Genomic DNA, 11,580 nt, shown 5'->3' with positions numbered 1-11,580 from the left:
TACATAAACACTTTATACATATGCATATCAGTGTGCCTACATGTCAGCGTACATATACGTTAATAACTGTATAAACTGATAATAGGTGTTATATGGTCGTATATATCAATCAGTGTATATTGAAATGTATGTATGCACTATCAATGCGTAAGGGTGCATGTGCGTGTGCATATCAGTGTATACATAACAGATAGCAAGTGTATACATACACACATAACATATTAATATTTACATATCTTGTAAATACACACTGTATATTTCTATATAAACTGCTAATAAGTGTCTTTATGGTCATATATATCAGTATATATAGACAACATTTATTAGTGTGGACATACACAATTTATATGCACTTATCAACGTGTAAGGGTGCATGTACGTGCACATATCAATACATATGTACATTAATTATTGTATATAACTGATAGCAAGCAACTATATGCATACATGCATAAACATATCAGTATATTCATATCGTAAATATACATACATCAGTCAATACACAACACGTATATGTGTAGTTTATATAAATATATATATGTATGTGTGTCTGTGAGTGGGTGTGTATAGTATATAAATTACGCTAATAACTGTACAAATTGATAATAAGTGTTTACATTGATCATATACATCAATGTATAGAAATGTATATTTTTAGTCCCTGTGTATATGCAGTTATGAACTTTACACACACACAAGTACATACACATCGTATATATACAAACATTACATGCACATATCATTGTATTTTTTACACATTAATAATCATATATTTAGCTTATAACTAATTTATTGTATGGTTATATGCATCAATATATATATATACACTGAAAATAATGGTATGTATTGTTATTCATCAATATGTACACAAATTATTTTAATAACTGTATATATCACTGATAACAAGTATATACATGGTCTTATAGATTAGTGTATTTATAAACACTATACATATGTTTATGAGTATGCGTATATACATATCAGTGTACATATACATATAATAAGAGTCTATATGATCATATACATCAGTTATATGGAAATGTATGTATGAACTTATCAATGCATAAGGGTGCATGTACATGCGCATATCAGGGTATATATAACTGATAGCAAGCGTATACATAGACGCATAAACATATCAGTATAGACATATCGTATATATAAACATTGTATTATATGTAAATTGTTACTAAGTGTCTTTATGGTCATATATATCAGTGTACATGGAATGCATGTATTACTGTATAGATACATACATACCCATTATTTGCGCACTTATCAATGCGTAAGGGTTCATCTACGTGCGCATATAGGTGTATATATATATACATTGATAAATGTATATAATTGATAGTAAGCAAGTGTATACATACACGCACAAAATATCGTATATATACACATCAGTCCATACACAACATGCATATATGTGTAGTATATATATATATATACAATATACGTAAAAAACTGTATAGACTGGTCATAAGTGTATATATGGTCATATACATCAATGTATATACACTTGCTATCAGTTATATATGCGCACGCACATGCACCCTTATGCATTGATAACTTCATATATACATTTCTATATGTTGTGATATATATTACCAAATACACACTTATTATCAGTTTATACAGTTATTAACGTATATGTACACTGATATGTATATATGCACACTCATATGCATTCGTATAAAGTGTTTATATATACACTAATGTATAAGACCATAACTTATTATCAGTGATATATAGAGTTATTAGCACATTTTGTGTACGTATTGATGTATAGCAATATATACCATTGTTATCAGTGTATATATATATATATATATATATATATATATATATATATATATAGTTTGATGCGTATAACAGTACATTAATTTAGTTATCAACTATATATACAGTTATTTGTGTGTAAAAAATACATCGATATGTGTGTGTGCGTGATGTCTGCATATATACGATGTGTGTGTAAACTGTATAACTGTATATATATAGTGCACTAATATATGTATTTCTCTCTACATTGATGTAGATGACCCTATATACAATTATTATCTGGTTATACAGTTATTAGCATATATGTACACTGATTTATACATTTCTATATACATTGATGTATATGACCATATATGCACTTATCAGTTTATACAGTTCTTAGCGTATATGTATACTGATTTATATACTACACATACAAACGTATATATATATATATATATATATATATATATATATATATATACGACACACACACACACATATATATACACATACATATATATATATATATATATTACACACACACACACATAGATACACATATATATATGTACTACACACACAGAGATATATATATATATATATATATATATATATATATTACACATATATGCGTGTTGTGTATGGACTGATGTGTGTATATATATAATATGTTTCTGCTAATAACTGTATATATTACTGATAATAAGTATAGACATAGTCTTATATATAAACACTTTATACACATGCATATGACTGCGCGTATATATATATCAATGTACATATACGTTAATAACTGTATAAATTGATAATAAGTGTCCATTTGGTCATATATATCAGTGTATCTAGAAATGTATGTATGAACTTATCATTGCGTAAGGGTGCATATGCGTGCATATATCGGCGTATATATAACTGATAGCAAGTGTAAACACACGTATAAACATCATTGTACATAAATCAGTGTACATATACACATTAATAGCTGTATAAACATCATTAGTGTGTATATATGGTCATATACGTCAATGTGTATATAAATGTATATATTAATGCACTATAGAGATACAGTTATGCACTTTACACACACAGATATGAATATATTTTTTAAACACTAATAACTGTATATATAGCTGAAATTAATGTATTGTATGGTTATATGCATCAGTATATATATATATATATATATATATATATAAACCATAGTATACATTTCTATAAATCAATAGATAGACAAATAACGCTAGTAACTGTATATATCAATGATAATAAGTATATACATGGTCTTTATACATTACTGTATATATAAACACTTTATACTTGCATATAAGTGTGCATACATGTCAATGTACACATACGTTAATAATTGTATAAACTGATAAAAAGTGTCTATATGGTCATATTTATCAATCAGTTTATATAGAAATGTACGTATGCACTACCAATGCATAAGGGTGCATGTGTGTGCATATCAACGTATATATAACTGATAGCAAGTTTATACATACACGTATAAACATATCAGTATATATATATCTTATATATACAAGCTGTATATATCTATATAAACTGTTAATAAATGTCTCTATAGTCATATATATCAATGTAGATAGAATGCATGTATTAGTGTACACATACAAGACATTAGTTATCTGTATATATAGGGTTATTAATGTGTAAAAAATACATTGATATGTGTGTGTGTGATGTCTATTTATATACGATGTGTATATACTAATATGTATGTATAAAGTGCATAACTGTATATATACAGTGCACTAATGTATACATTTCTATATACATTTATGTATAAAGCTATATATACACTTACTATCATTTTATACAGCTAATAACGTATATGTACAATGATTTATATACTACACACCCACACTCAGACTCACACACACACTCACTAACACACACACTCTCACTCTCACCCACTCACTCACTCACTCACACACATACTCACACTACACTCACACTCGCAGTCACAGTCGCACTCACTTTCACAGATATATGTACTACACATATATGCGTGTTGTGCATGGATTGATGAGTGCATATATACGATATGTATATACTGATATGTTTATGCTTGCATGTATACTGGTTCTTGCAGTTTTTTTATAAACTGATATATGTACACTGATATTTATATATGCACACTCATATGTACATGTATAAAAGGTTTATATATACACTAATGTATAAGACCATGTATTATTCTCAGTGATACATATAATTATTAGAACAATTTGTGTACGTATTGATGTACAACAATATATATCATTGTTTTCAGTGTATATACAGCTATTAGTGTGTAAATAATACATTGACATGTGTGTGTGTGTGCGTGATGTTTGTATATATTCGATGTGTGTGTATTGATATGTCTGTATGTGTAAAGTGCATAACTGTATCTATACAATGCGCTAATATATATATTTTTATATATATTGATGTATCAGTTCATACAATTATTAACGTATATCTACATTAATTTATATACTACACACACACACTCTCACACTTACACTCACACTCACCACTCACACTTATACACACACACACACATACACTCTCACACACACTCACACTCATACACACTCACAGCCACACTCACAGATATATATACTACACATGTTTATATGTTGGTATGGACTGATATGTGTATATATATGATGTGTTTATACTGATATGTTTATTCGAGTATATATACAGTTGTTTGCTATCAATTATATACAATTATCAATGTATATATACACATATATGCACACGCACATGCACCGTTATGCGTTGATAAGTGCATATATATTGTGTGTGTATACTAATACATGCATTTTATATACATTAATATATATGACCATAGAGACACTTATTAATAGTTTATATATATATATATATATATATATATATATATATATATACAATGTGCCTATATAAGATATGTATATACCGATATATTTATGTATGTATACACTTGCTATCTATAAACACTGATATGTGCACGCACATGCACCCTTACGCGTTGATAGTGCGTACATACATTTCTATATATACTGATATATATAACTGTTTGGACACTTATTATCAGTTCATACAGTTATTAGCGAATATTATCAGTTTATACAGTTTATGCCTTTATTGACGTATACGTATATTGATTTTTATACTACACACATACGCACTCACACTCATACATCCACACACACATTCGCACTCACACAGACAAACTCACACTCACACTCAAACTCACTCACAATCACACTGATACTCACAAATATATATACTATCACCTCTAATCTGATATGCCTCGCAAAATTCTATATTACTTTGTATAGAATTAGGCATAAGAATGGGTTTCTTCTCTTGATGAATCGGGTATGCTAAATACCCAATTGTGATAGTCCATGTAAATTTTTTTACATCGAATTTTCTTGTAAATCAACAACCATGAAAGCAAGTTATCATCGAGGTGGATCTCTTTACGTTATTCAATATTCGACATATTGATCCTGCAATCTTGATTTTCTTAATGGTTCTTTTTTCTCTAGTATACTACTGCTCTTTCTTCTTTCATGCAAATATGGAGTAAAATTTCAGGAGCGTTTCTTGTGGTTTGCAATTTTATTAGGTAACTTTTTCTTAACACACACAAACTTTTGTTTCTTTGATGCAAATATGGGGTGAATTTTCTGGAGGTTTGCAATTTTATTAAGTAACTTTTTCTTAACACACACATACTCTTGCTTCTTTCATACAACTATGGAGTGAATTTTCTGGAGCATTACTTTTGGCTTCCAATTTTATTACGTAACTTTTTCTTAACACACGCACACACGCACACCACACACACTCACAAACACACACACATACACACACACACTCACACACACTCACATAGGCACACACACTCACACACACACTCTCGCACACACACACACTCACACTCCCACTCACACACACACTCACACTTACACTCACACTCACACTCACACTCACACTCACACCCATATACACACTCACACACCCACACTCACACACTCACTCACCCTCACACTCACATTTACACTCGCACTCACGCACACCCACACTCACACACACTCACACACACATTCACTCACACTCATACTCATACACACACACACACCTACACTCACTGTCACTCTCACTCTCACTTTCACTCACTCACACTCACACTCACACTCACGCACACACAATCACACTCGTTCACACACAAGCTCTCACACTCACACTCACACTCACACTCACACTCACACTCACACTCACACTCATACTCACACTCACACTCACACTCACACACTCACACTCACTCACACTCACAATCACATTCACACACACTCACACTCACACTCACACTCACACACACACTCATACTCACACACATACACACACACACACACACTCACACTCACACTCACACCCACACTCACACTCACATAGACTCACACACTGGCACATTCACACACTCACACTCACACTCACACTCACACTCACACTCACACTCACACACACTCACACTCACACACACCCACACTCACGCACACTCACACTCACGCACACACTCACACTCATAACTCACATTCACAGTCACACTTACACTCACAGTCACACTCAGAGTACAGTCACACTCACAGATATATACTACACATATATGCGTGTTGTGTATGGACTGTTGTGTGTATACATACGAGATACATATACTGATATGTTTATGCATGTATGTATACAGTTGCTTGCTATCAGTTTTATACAGTTATCAATATATATATATATATATATATATATATATATATACTGATATGTGCACACATATGCACCCTTACGCGTTGATAAGTAAGTATATATTGTGTATGCATACACTTATATATGCATTTTATATACACTGATATATATGACCATATAGACATATATTAATAGTTTAGATATAAATATATATATACAGTGTGTATATATATGATATGTATATACTGATATGTTTATACGTGTATGTATAAACTAGCTATCAGTTATATATACACTGATATGCGCACGCACATGCACCCTTATGCATTGATAGCGCATATATACATTTTTATGGACACTGATATATATGAACATATATACACTTTCTATCAGTTTCTACTGTTATTAGCGTACACGTACATTACTATGTATATGAACGCACAGGTGGCTGTTGCAGCCAATAAGGTAAATGGACATATCCCTCCACCCCTCCTTTTTTATTATATTCCTCTCAATTCTTTCCATTCGAATCATTATCTTCCATTTGAATGATTTTTCCTTATACAATTTTCCAAACTGTGATAAATTCAGACCTTAAAGAAGGAGATTATTTCTTCTAGCTATCACCTCTAATCAGATAAGCCTAGGCGAATTCTATATTACTTTGTATAGAATTAGGCATAAAAATGGGTTTCTTCTCTTGGTGAATTGGGTATGCTAAATACCCAATTGTGATAGTCCTTCTAAATTTTTTGTCTTATTTGTACTTGTTTTATTATTATTGATGAGCTTCATCTTCATCGAGTTTTCTTGTAAATCAACAAGCATTAAAGCAACTTATCATCGAGACGAATCTCCTTACATTATTCGATATTTATGATCCTGATCTTGCAAGCTTGATTTGATTAATAGTTCGTTCTTCTCTAGTATAGTACTTGTCTTGCTTCTTTCATGCAAAAATGGAGTGAATTTTTTGAAACTTTACTTGTGGTTTGCAATTTTATTAAGTAACTTTTTCTTAACACACGCACACTCTTTATTGGGTAACTTTTTCTTAACACACACACACTCTTTATTAAGTAACTTTTTCTTAACACACACACACTCTTTATTAAGTAACTTTTTCTTAACACACACACTCTTTCTTTTTTCATGCAAATATGGAGTGAATTTTCTAGAGTATTACTTGTGGTTCGCAATTTTATTAATTAACTTTTTCTTAACACACACCACATATAGACACTCACACTCACACTCACACTCACACTCACTCTCACTCTCACTCTCACTCTCACTCTCACTCTCACACTCACACTCACTCTCACACTCACACATACACACATACACACGAACACGAACACACACTCACACGAACACTCACACACACACACACACACTTGCACTCACACTCACACTCATACACTCACACACACTCACACACACACACTCATACACTCACACACGCTCACTCTCAAATATTCACGCTCATGCTCACACTCACACTCAGATATATAGTACACTTATATGCATGTTGTGTATGGACTGATGTGTGTATATATACTATGATATGTTTATGCATGTATGTATATAGTTGTTTGCTATCTGTTATATACAATTATCAATGTATGTATATAATGATACATGCACGCACATGCACCCTTATGCATTGATAAGTGTGTATATACTGTATATGTTTGCACTAATACATACATATTATATACAGATATATATGACCATATAGACACTCATTAGCACTTTACATATATATATATATATGTATATATTGTGCATATAAACGATATGTATATACTGATATATTTTTGCGTGTATGTATAAACTTCCTATCAGTTATATATATACTAATCTGCGTACGCACATGCACCCCTACGCATTGATAGTGTATACGTACATTTCTATATACACTGATATGTATGACCATATGGACACTTCTTATCATTTTTTACAGTTATTAGTGTTTATGTACACTGATATGTATATACTCACACTCATGTGCATATCTGTATTGGGTTTATATATACACTAATATATAAGACCATATGTGTACTTATTATCAGTTATATATATAATTATTAGCTCAATTTGTGTACGTATTGATGTATATCAATACATACCATTCTTTTCAAAGTATATATATATATACTGATGTATGTAACCATATAATACATTAGTTATAAGCTATATATACAATTATTAGTATGTAAAAATACATTGATATGTGTGTGTGTTCTGTCTGTATTTATACGATGTGTATATACGGATTTGTGTGTATGTGTAAAGTGCATAACTGTATATATACAGTACATTAATGTATACATTGATGTATATGACCATATATACACTTATTATTAGTATATACCTTTATTAACGTATATGTACACTGATTTATATACTACACACACACACACTTATAGTCACACTCACTCTCACCCCCACCCTCAAACTGACACTCACACTCACTCACTCATACACACACACACACTCACACTCTCACTCACTCTCTCACTCTCACTATCACTCGCACTCGCACTCGCACTCGCACTCGCACTCACACTGATACTGACACTTACACACACTCACACTCACACTCACAAATATATATACTATCACTTGTAATCTGATATGCAATAGTGAAATTCCTTATTACTTTGTATAGAATTAGGCATAAGAATGGGTTTCTTCTCTTGATGAATTGGGTATGTTGAATACCCTATTGTGATAGTCCATGTAAATTTTTTATCTTATTTGTACTTGTTTTTTATTATTGTTAATGAGCTTCATCTTGATTAAGTTTTCTTGTAAATCAACAAGCACGAAAGCAACTTATCATAGAGGCGGATCTCTTTACGTTATTCGATATTTGAGATCTTGATATTGCAAGCTTGATTTGCTTGATGGTTCTTTCTTCTCTATTATAGTATTGCTCTTGCTTCTTTCATGCAAATATAGTGTGAATTTTCTAGCGCTTTACTTGTGGTTTGCAATTTTATTAAGTAACTTTTTCTTAACACACACACACTCTTACTTCTTTCATACAAATATGGAGTTAATTTTCTGAAGCTTTACATGTGTTTTGCACCTTTATTAAGTAACTATTTCTTTACACACACACACACGCACTACACACACACACGCACGACACACACACACTCACACTCACTCACTCTCACACTCACACTCACACTCACACTAATGTATAAGAATGGGTTTATATATACACTAATGTATAAGACCATGTGTATACTTATTATCAGTGATATATACAGTTATCAGCTCTATATGTTTACGTATTGATGTATATAAGCATAGTATACATTAGTTATCAGCTATATATAGAATTACTAGTGTGTGAAAAATACATTGATGTGTGTGTGATGTCTGTATATATGCAATGTGTATATATGGATTTCTGTGTATGTGTAAAGTACATAACTGTATATATACAGTGTATTAATATTTACTTTTATGAAAATACTGTTAATGGCACAAATTAAAGCTCAAAGCATAATTTTTTATTGATAAATAAGAAGCAGAGAGTGACTACAGGACCAAGTAATCAATATTTTAATGTTGATTGTGTAAACTGTAAACTTACAGGAGCAAGCAATTGTACATATAGGATTAGTTCCCCAAACTTAATCCTTCAGCTCTGTTTCCTCAAGAAAATGAAAAGCCCTCTTCAAACTATCCCAAATCAGAGAGAAAAACCCTTTTCAAACTATCCCGAATCAGCTTTCCATTTTCCTAAATCAGCATCCCATCTTCCTTTTCTCTCTCTAAAAATCAGTTAAGGCCTCTTCCATTAGGGTTCTTTCTTTTCTCTCTCTAAAAATCACTTAGGGCGGCCCCTTCCATTAGAGTTTGTGAAAACTATTTTCTTTTTCCTTCTTCTTGCTATAAACCCTAATGGCTATGAGCCGAGCCATATTTTCTTCTCTTCCTTTCCTACGTCGTTGTTCCTTCTTCTCTTTACACAGTAAACATAGATGTAAATCCCAAATTTATATGAACTTCTTTCAACTAAAGAAATTTATAAAACTTTAACCATAGTTATGGAATGACCATAGACACCATACCATAATTAAATAACTGTCGTGACAAAACAAAAATCGTGTATTTATTTTTTGGTACCTACTAAGTAGGAGTTATGTTTAAGTATTTACTAAATAAATTTATAGTATATTTATTTGTTTTTGTATGTAATAAGTAGGTGTGATGTTTCTTAAAGTATTTAATTAGTAGATTTATATGGTACTTTTTTTTGTATATACTAATTAATTATATATTTAATATTGGATGAGAGTCACAAGACATATAAATTAATTGACTTAATTATATTAGTCTAGTAAAGTTTTTATAGATGAATTAGTAATTGATGGCTTTGACACAATTTTTATTTTTTAGAATTTCAAAATTTCTAATATGATAAATTTATCCGATTTTTTTACTCCGATTGTTTTAGCCTAATCCGATATATTAGTGATAACTTTATATGAAGTATTTTTGCCAATCCGTATTTTTTATCCAATTTTTTCATCCGATTTTAAAAATAAAAACGATTTGTTTCTGATCTGTATATACTGATATGTTTACGCGTGTATGTATAAACTTGCTATCAATCATGTACACACTGATATGCGCATACACATGCACCCTTACGCATTAACAGTGCATACATATATTTCTATATACACTGATATAAATGACCATATAGACACTTATTATCACTTATACAGTTATTAGTGTATATGTACACTGAAATGTATATACGCACATTCATATGCATATCTATATAAGGTTTATATATACACTAATGTATAAGACCCATGTATATACTTATTATCAATGATATATACAGTATTGAGCTCAATTTGTGTACGTATTGATTTATAAGAATATATACCATTATGTTCAGTGTATATATTTATACTGATGCATATAACCAAACAAAACATTAGTTATTTGTTTTATAAACAGTTATTAGTTTGTAAAAAATACATTGATATATATGTATGATGTCTGTATATATACGATGTGTATATACTGATATGTGTG

Source organism: Amborella trichopoda, chromosome 13, assembly GCF_054954075.1.
Source record: "Amborella trichopoda isolate Santa Cruz 75 chromosome 13, AtrichopodaSantaCruz75HAP2 v2.0, whole genome shotgun sequence".
Lineage (NCBI taxonomy): Eukaryota > Viridiplantae > Streptophyta > Magnoliopsida > Amborellales > Amborellaceae > Amborella > Amborella trichopoda.
This window is presented reverse-complemented; position numbering follows the sequence as displayed.